This window comes from Lygodium microphyllum, chromosome 5 (assembly GCF_053477565.2).
Source record: "Lygodium microphyllum isolate KBCC chromosome 5, Lygodium_microphyllum_v1.1.10, whole genome shotgun sequence".
NCBI lineage: Eukaryota > Viridiplantae > Streptophyta > Polypodiopsida > Schizaeales > Lygodiaceae > Lygodium > Lygodium microphyllum.
In genome coordinates, this window is record NC_141139.1 from 171709313 (window position 1) to 171719580 (window position 10268).

Genomic DNA, 10268 nt, shown 5'->3' on the forward strand with positions numbered 1-10268 from the left:
TGCTATTGTGGTTTGGACACACAGTTCTACATGGATGCATTGCTACAACCATTGTATAGTTTGCATTGCCCATACTTAGGTCTCACTCTTTCATATCGGAATTGAGGCAAGAAGTGATATAGCATCAAGATTGATACAAATCATGTGGATGCACCCACCCTTTAGAGCCCCTCAACACAAAGGCTACTTGTTGCACATGTTAATAGAGGGATTTAGTGGGTATATGCCTCTTCCATAGGGTACATAGTGTTATAGGAGATATTTTGACATAATCAAAATGAATTAGGATTGAGATAGGATGGTTATATATATTTGAGGATGCACATATCAGCCAGCTGTGCAATTAGGAGGTAACCTAAGTTTGAGAAGCTTTTTTTGTAGATAGATTTTATGTTATGTGATTAGAGGCAGATTCCATTGCCATTTTTGGGGGATGGCTTTGGGTCTCTTCGTATGGGGATGGAGTATGAGGATTAGAGATGCCCAAGATTGTTTTTATTGGATCTTTAGATACAAAAAGAGAGACTTTTGTGGTGGAAGTAGATGCACAAGTAGAGCAATTGGGCAAATGGGTTTTTCCAAATCTTTTTTGCACTAGCTCTAGGGTGAGCTTGCCAAACGCTCCCACTACAATAGCGCTAATGCGCCATTCACAAGTCAAATGGCTCACAAGTCGAGCAATTATGCTTTGCAGAACATGATGTACACCACTTCATTGTTGTTATTGATATCTTTACCTTTGCAAAATGTTAGCCATCATTATTGTCATCAAAGACGAGTGCCTTCTCTCTGTGGACTCTTCTTGGATCACCTCGTAATAGATATCCTTGCCTGAGGGAGAGTATAATAGTTCTAGTGATAATTATAAATTAGGTTGGGAACTTATAGATTAGATGGAGGATCATTAAGACATCATTCTGTTCATGATAGTAGTCTACACTTACAATGCTTATGATTGTTAACATAAGGATATTATGTTGTTTTTATTTTCATTGGTATGCTTGAGTTGAAACAATGTGATTATATGTATTCATTTATTTGTCTTATGGGCCATTTTGGTTTTTTAGAGATGTATACACCTCTATGTGTTGTTGACTCATGTCATCCAAGCTCATCTTTAATAGTCTTGTTACCTTCCTCTTGCTACAACTCATCTTGCATAGTCATTTGCTACCTCTCTTAAGATTTGAGTGGGTGAAAGTTAGACATGATAGTGAGATGTATCTAACGACTTTCTCAGTAGTCTTGGCATCATTGTCCAAGCAAAATTGAGAGCCAATGCCAAAGGAGAAATATTTGCATCAACGAGTTTGCAAATTAGAAGTGGATAATTTGATTTTAAAAGTCTCACTTGCCAAAGTGCTTACACACTTGGTGGAGCTAGAGGAAGAGTTGGCAATAGAGGTGGTTATAATTGATAAGAAGATTAAGATGAAGTGGAGAAAATGACAATGAAGTTTAAGATGAGGTATAGAACAAAAGTTGAAACAAGAAAGGAGGTAGATACGCAAAGTATGACAAACACTATATTTTCAATAGTAACAAAGATGCATTCCTTGTATATTTAGGTCCCCTTGATGGATGGAATGAAGAAGCATAAGAAAAACTAAACGATGAAGATTGCCAAGGATGTCAAAATCACGAAGGCTAGAGACCAAACTAAGATCAATGTTGGTAGAAAAAGAGTTCAATTTAGATGGTACCATGAAAAATCAGAAAGTAACTAATCAAGAAACTTTGGAGTTTGGAAACATGTAGTATAAGGTCACAATTGTTTCAAGGAATCAAAATGTTGAACTTAGATAAACTTACATTAGCATAGCACAAAGCATGACCAAATGAAATTGCTAAGATGAAGACAACTAGATAAGAGGATATTCTAGCTTAGACAAATATGTACTTTATATGTTGCAAAAGGCTTTCTTAATTATTTGGCAACACAATCCAAATTGGGTCCTAATTAAGCCTCCATCATGAACCTTTATGCCAAGGAACTTCAATGTGAAAGAGACTTTTAAAGATCACTTTACCTTAATGCAATTACTAACAAAATTGAAGCAATACAAATAAGTGAGGTATAACAATATTTTTCCCAATAGGCAATCAAATTGCATTGCAAAACTTTAGACTTCGATACATGATAGGTAGTTGTTAACCGTTATACAACAAGAGCTATTGATACAACTTGGAAGTTGTAATCAAAGTGTAAGAAGATTGATCTTGGGTGTCAGAATCATTTTGCCAAGTTACAATGAAGGTTTAAGGAGCTTAATTTATTATTTTAGGCACCATTTAATCGTGATGATTTTCGGGCCCATCACTTATGGAATAAAAAGACATTATGTTTTTGTAACATTGAGTGTCTAGCTCATTCCTCCTACAAATTATCGTAATCTTAAGGTTACATTAGAAGACCCACAACAAAGGTCACAATGCTATGGGTAATCTCTCTTTGCTTTGACCTAAATTGTGTCCACAAAAGCCAAAGTGCATGCAAAAAGGAGAACGCCCATAAGGCCATAAGACAAGTGGAGGTAGAGGCTCACCAACCTAAAGTGTAAACTCTTAATTCTTATGTGTATAATGTGTAAAATTGAATAGAGTTCTCATTCTTGTGTGTGCAACTTTTGAGTTTCTACTCTTCTATATTTTTCTCTACTATCTTGTAAGCAACCATTTCTAAGAGTAAGAATGTGAGTTGAGAGTGAGACCAAGTGAGGGTGAAGCTCATCTTCATTCTTTTCTTTTGTCCATTCTTTCCCTCTTGCTTCCATATCTTGAAGGGCAAGAGGTTGAGTAAAAGATAGTGTGTGTGAGAGAGTGAGGAACCCACTTGGAGAAGCTCTTCTCCTTTTTCTTATTATTATTATTATTAGTATTATTGTTGTTGTTGTTGTTGTTATTATTATTATTCTCTCAACATTGGATCTACAATAGTGTATATATGAAGGAGGAGAGGAGCCGATTGGAGGAGTGATGCATGAATAGTGAGAATACCAAAATAAGCCTTTCATGCTTTTTGGCCTACAACACAATGCAGGTAGGCAAGTGAGTCTACTTCTGTTATGGAATTATATTTATCATGGTATTTTACTAGAACTTATTATAGAATTTAGATGATTTTTATTTATTGTGAACTTTGTCTATTTGCCACATGATTTCTGACTTCTTGCATGAATGTGTGCATGTGATACTAGTCGCATGGTATTTTACTAGAATTTATGTGTGCAACCAATATTACATGCATGCATTCATGCAATAAGCCACGGATCATGTGGCAAATATAAAAAGTCCATAATAAGTAAAAATAGATAAATTTAATAATAAATTCTGATAAAATACCATGATAAATATTATCGCATAACAACTACACCTTTAGATCTCTAGCTTTCTTTGTTCATGCATATGTGTGTGTATATATTTATATAAGAGAGTATCAACCAACTAGGTTGGAGGTAGTTGAGCCCTATAAGTGTATTGAGCTCTTGAAGTAATAGAAGTTTCCGTCTAATGTCCCATTGTTGAGCTTCCATAGAGCCCAATACTTTGATTCCATTATTGAGACTGATGTTGAGATGTAGCACACAATCGATTCACCTAAGGCACTTACACTATTACTATGTGGCAAAAAATGAGGCATTGTGTACTTGATAGGAAAGGAACAATGAGTAATCAATCTCCCGCTTGTATGCGTTGCTTGTTCTAAAACACTCACAACTAGTAAAGAGATCAAATCAATGAGGAATTGGTCTGGGATTACAAATAGATTAGAGTAGATTAGGAATCATTGAGTAAAAATTAGAAAAAGTGGAAATCAATTTGAGAATAGCATCTCCTTTCCTTCTCCTATAGTGAACTGAGAATGATTTTGACAAAGAGGTTTTGAGGGCTGGATCTATTCCTTAGATTAGCTTCTAATCTTTATAAAAATCTCCCAATCTTGTGTGAGCAACATTGTGCATCATTGATTCATTAGTTGCATTCATGAGATTCATTGGTGCTTCAAGATTAACATGCTTGAGAGCTTGAATAGGTGTTTACAAGTAGATAATGTTGCTATTAATCCAACAACTATGTGATAGAGAGCCCTAGCTTGCATGCTTGCATATTTAAGACTTGGGTTATGACTAGCAAGCAAAGTCTTGTCTACTTGTGTACGTGCACTTAGACTTTAGTTAGTTGACTTGCCTATGGAAACTTGGACTAACTAGGATTAGCTTACTTGTTTGCTTGTGTGCCCACCACTACAAGATCCATAGTTCAATTTGACCTAGGACTTGTTTGTTGAGAATTCACACAAAAAAGAAATGATGTTTTTAAACTTTGGAATAGCCCATCATTGATCACCAACATAGTTTTTAAGTTTTCTTTTTCTTTCCAACTTGCCTAAAGGGTTATCCCAAATTGAGCATGCCAAATAAAAACCATCATGATGTAACATCATCATCATTACCCTACCCACCATACTATGACTACATGAAAACAATATGCAATTGTAAAGGAGAAGCTTATGACTAAGATCTAAGCCTCAACGCTTCTTTTTAATCTTAATTTACTATTTTTTGCCTTTGATGACTAAAAAAGCCCAAAGGATACTAGGAAAAACATAGAGGATGTGCTCATAACTCTAGTGTTGGTGCCTTGATTATAGCTTGTGATATATATCAACCTCCATGATCTTGATAATAGCAACCCATAATTTTCAAGATAATAAACTGCCTAAGATTGCAGCAACACCCGACAAATGTACAAGAGTCACCTAACTACCCACCATGACTCATCAAGTGACCACGATTCATAATTGCAATTAGCACATGACTGCATGTAGCTACCCATGGTTGGTGAAAAAGGCTACAAATGCCACAATTAGCAACCCCTTGCATGATAACCACATCACGCACTAAGTTGGATAACCCATGATTGCTTCAAGGCCCTATCAAGCCATGACCTACATTAGCACCCCATGTTCTCAATCGAGGTAGCCATAGCAACAAAAAGTTGATGCCCTCCAAGCATAGGGGTATACTCTCCCATGACTAGAGGAACCACCCACAACTTGTAGGAGAAGGGACACCACTTACATGTTGTGAGGGTTTGTTAATTAGGGTAAGAAAGGAAGAGAGAAGAGGGAAGAGTTGACAGAGAGGGGGTGATTTGTTGTAGCTTGGAAGCCATGAAGGAGAAGAGAGAAGGGGGATTGGATTAGAACCAACATTGATATAAGAATTATCCTTGAACTTGTTTCATCAAGTAAGAGATATGTTCCATAGCCTTCCTTCTATTTGAATATCTATTGTTGTTTGAAAGCTTATTCTCTCTTCATGTACTATCTCATACCCATCCTCTTTTCCTATTATCGAGAAGCTATTCAACTTATTCTTGATCCATCCACTCTCAAAATACAAGCCGTAATTGATAGCCTCAAGGAGAAAGAGAAGTACAAGATATGGCCATAGGTGGAGATGGAGATGGAGATGAGTTTGCACCACTCAAAAGCAACCACAACATAGAGATAAGACTAACACATAATCATTTGACTCACCCAAGGCCAATATTCAGAGCTTTAATAAATGCAAGTCAACCCATGATTCTTGCTACCATGTTTCTTTGTCTCCTTAGATTACCACATTGGCATGAGTCTATCCACTTCCTTATACTAATTACAACATCATTGGTAGCCTCCTTGCCTACTTTAGTCTTGGACTAACTTTAGTAAGCCTATTTAAGTGCTAGACTCATAATGGTATCAACTTATCCACCTCCTTGGACTAGCCCATGACTCCCAAACCTACCTACTTATCCACCTACTTATACTACCACATCAATCTACATGCCTCCCAGTCTACTTACTACATCAATTTCAATTTTCCCAACCATTTGCATTAACCCACAATTGAATGAGCCTACAATTTACACCGATTTAATCTACTTGCTTACCTAGTGTTAAACTAACTAGACTTAGTTTGCTTACTTGCTACTCTACCCACCTACTTAAGCTACTTGTCCATGACTAGCTTCCTATCTACTTGATTGTTGGAGACTCAAGCCCAAGTCTAGGATTGCATAACCCTACTTGTTTGAGGCCAAGCTAGTCTACTTGTCCACTCACTTTCTCGGATTGTTATGTCATTCCGAGTTTACCTTCTTGGAAATTCTTCTTTCCTACTTGTTTGCATGTCTACTCACATACCTTGTGTAAGACTCAAGACTATGCTAGGCTAAGACAATGTCTTATTGCCAAGAACAAGCTTTAACCTTGTTAGGAATGCCCTCCTAAGATCAAAGATTGAGCAATATCATTGTCTAAGAACCATAATGAATAGCATATCTAGCTCAATCCATGATCACGATGGCAAGTAGGTCATACTGCAAGCACTCTACTAGAGCCTGCGACCACATCAAGGCCATTGGCTTGTGACTATAGTCAATCTACTTGCCCATGACTAGCTTGTGATCATCGTCAGATTGCCTGCCCACAACTACACCTAGGCTTACCTCAAGCAGCAAGGATGAACTCTTAACTACTTGAAGATTGTAGCACTAGTTGTCCATAGTCATATTTGGTGCATGCATAGAAAAAGATTGATCTGACACTTATTGGCACTTTAAGTTGAAAACTAGTTCAACACAAGAAGCTGACTTGCCCCACCACTCACTAATCTTGCATTGAACATAAAAAAGCAGAAATATTTATTGTGCATTAGTGCCTATTTGCATTGAGAATGGGCAGAGTCAAAGACTAAATCAAACATGTGGAAGAAATTACACTCAGAAATGTAGAAGAGCTAATGTAAACTAATCTTCAAGTGATAGAACTTGAGATAAAGAATCTTAAAGTTGAAACAATAAACCTAAGCTTACTGGATAAATCAAAATAGAGTAAACTCAAGGGAATACGAATCTATAAGAAGAACCAAGCCAACTAAGCAACTTCTTAGATCAAAGGCCTTGGACATACAATCAAGACATAAGGGAAGATTGAGACTTACACATGAAGAAGAGTTAGACTTATGCTCCAACAAGAAGCCCTAAACTCATATGCAAGCGGGTCAAGGAGCTAAACCAAACTAAACCATTGAAGTAAGGGTCAATAGGAAATACAAAAAACACCAAATAAATGACCTTAACAAGCTCCAAAGAAGCTTACCCCAACCTTGCACGAAAATAATAGTGATGAATCAAGCTAACCAAGAGCTAAGAAACTCGATGCATGTGCCTATGCAACAAGCTAAATATCCCAAATCTTGAGGGAAGTAAATCTTTTGGTCTTCTTGATGAGTGCACTTTAGAGGAGATGGAGGGGCTCCTTTTCCGTAAACGTATTTAAATTGAAAATCAAATGTTTGAAGATCAGAGTAAAGATGATGCTGCAAGTACCACTCGTTTCACTCTCTTTCTCTCATTAGATTCGGTATATACAACAATCATAGCGGGCTCGTTGACCGTTCCTTTCATAGAAAATGTAAATAGGTTCCAAAATCCGTTTCGACGCCCTAAAATCCACTTCACCGCATAATCGGACGTAGAAAGAATGCGAAACAGCCATTGTTTGGTTGTTTTTGCTAGTAGATGGCATTCTAGTTTCTATCCCTTTCCGCTAGAATTTCTCCATACCTTGAAAGTTCTCCTTGAGCAACATTGGCATTGGAAACAAAAATGAATTTTATATGCTATTTAATTTGAAACTGAAACCCAAAAAAAACTAATAAGACCATAAGACACAAAAAAATTAATTTCTATACAGAAAAAACCAATAAAAAGGCATTAGATCATGTGATAAAATCTAAGCAATGCCATAATTTACATTTAAAGGCTAGAAAATAGGTGAAAAGAATAGCTAATTTGTTTCCATCTTGCAATAAGTCATTTATTGAAAGTTAAAAAATCCCTATTCCCCTATTGATAGAAATGATCATTGAGCTCATGAACATAGGGAATGAACAACAAAAGACAAATAAGGAGGGAGACAGATATATGGGAAATTTCCTCAAGACATGCATGAGTTCCTAGACAAATTTGTGTGTTTTTTTTACATAAGCCAAATAACCCAACCAAACCAATAAAAAAAGCTACATACTTTTAAAGATAAAAGAAAAAGCACATTGAGTAAGTTGTTGGATTTAACCATAATAGCTACTCATAGGGAGAGGGTGGGATATAGAGAGAAATAAATGCAACCAAGAGATTGGTCTTAAATTCTAGCCTAGCAAGGTCATCTAATGACTTATTCTTGGACCTAGTATGAAGACAACTACATGAAGAATCTGCTGTGCTTTGGGTGAGATATGTAATGTTCAATGTCTTGCTAACGGGATTGGGCATCACACCTACGACCAAAGGGCTATCCAAATTCCCTCTAATTAGTAAAGAAAGTGGATAACTACAAAGCAAAGGATGACCCCTACAACTTTATAGAGTATTTTGAACAAGTTATGAGAAAATCAGCCTCACTTAAAATTCAAAGAGAGCGCAAGCTTTGAGGTTGTGCCTATGAGAAAAGGGGACAATTGGTTTATGTGTCTCAATGCCATCTCTCTACTCTCACAAGGATCTCTTCATCATGCACTTTTTGTGGAGGCTAGATATGGGACAAGCTCATAGGAAGGCTAATGAATGTACAACATAAAAAACTATTAAATTTTGAAAGATATAATAAGATAAGAGAGAAAAATTTCAAGGTAAATAATATAGATGTGACTTACTCTGCAAGAGTCTATAATCATAATACAACAAAATGGTCCAGAAATAGCAAATACCAAGTAGGATTTGCAGAAACCTAAAAAGTGCTTGTAAATCCTAAGCTGTACATTTTCCATGCAAAAAACTACAATAACATTGCCTACTTTATAAGTAGCATACTTGTGTGAGGGTGAAGTCCATAGGATATGGAACAATTATTTGGAGTACATCCAAAAGTTGAGTCAAGAATATTGAGAAAATTCAAGAAATTATAGGCAAGGCACATTGTGTATTATCATATTGAGTGAGCAAATGTATATAGGAAGATTCTATGGGTGAGAAATTTGGGGGAGTCAAGTGGCAACCAATACAAAAATTAAAATTAAAAAAATAAATATTTGCAAACATAAGGACTAAGCCCTAACCAATGAAGACCAAAGTATACTTTATAAACAAAAGATACATTTTTTACCATGTGAAGAACAACCATGCATGTGTTGAGCATGTGCAACATTTGCTATGGGTGCTTTCTTGTTGTGAGTTGAGCATGTGTAACATTTGGTATGTGTGTTTTTTACTGAGTTGGTAAGCATGTTTTTCAAAATGTAATTAAGGATCTTTACTTGTTACTACTCTCCTTTTCTCCAAGGAATGACCAAAAACTTAAAGCACAAATGCTTGCAACCCAATTATTACTTATCCTTTACCATTCTTTCATTAAGTTTTCCATGTGAGCATGATGGAAGCTTTTTAGTAGTGACTTGAAATGTTTTAGCCTCATTTTTAAAGAAAAATAACATAGAAGGAAACATCTCTTTCACCCTTTCTTTGTACATGAGGCTCATAATGACTCTATTGTTGAAAGAGAGGGAGAGAGACAGAGTGGAGCAGAAGATGAGCCTCAGCTCATTATTGTTGTTCTTCCATTATTCTTCCATCATGCTAACTGAAAGAGACTTACACACATATGTATGACTAACCAAGACTAACTGTGGTTAAGTCACTCACTACACCGACTTATTGAATGTCACACACGTGTACAACTATATCCAGCTAATGTCGGTCACACACATAAAGATAGACTCTGAAGAGTAACATGAGCTTGATATTCTAACACTCCCCCTCAAGCTCAAACCATCTGATAAACTCCAAGTAGTTGTTTGAAGTATATGAACTTTTCTTTACCAAGAGACTTGGTAAATATATATGCTGCATGGTCTTCACTCTTCACATGAATCAAGTCAATCTTCCCTGTATAAGAACCATTTCTCTAATGAAATGGTAGTGAACCTCAACATGTTTGGACCTAGCATGGTAGACAGGATTGCTAGCCAACATAACACTGTTGAGGTTATCACAATGCAATCTCACTCTACTTTCCAAATGTATTCCCAAGTCTTTTAGTAGTTTCATCAACCAAACTGCTTTGCAAGCCGCTAAGGCAGCTCCTTTGTACTCAGCTTTTGTACTAGACAATGCAACAATAGGCTATTTCTTACTCTACCAACTGATCATACTACTGCTCAATCCAAATGCATAACCACTGGTTGATCTCCTGTCATAGGCACAACCAGCCCAATCAGCATCAG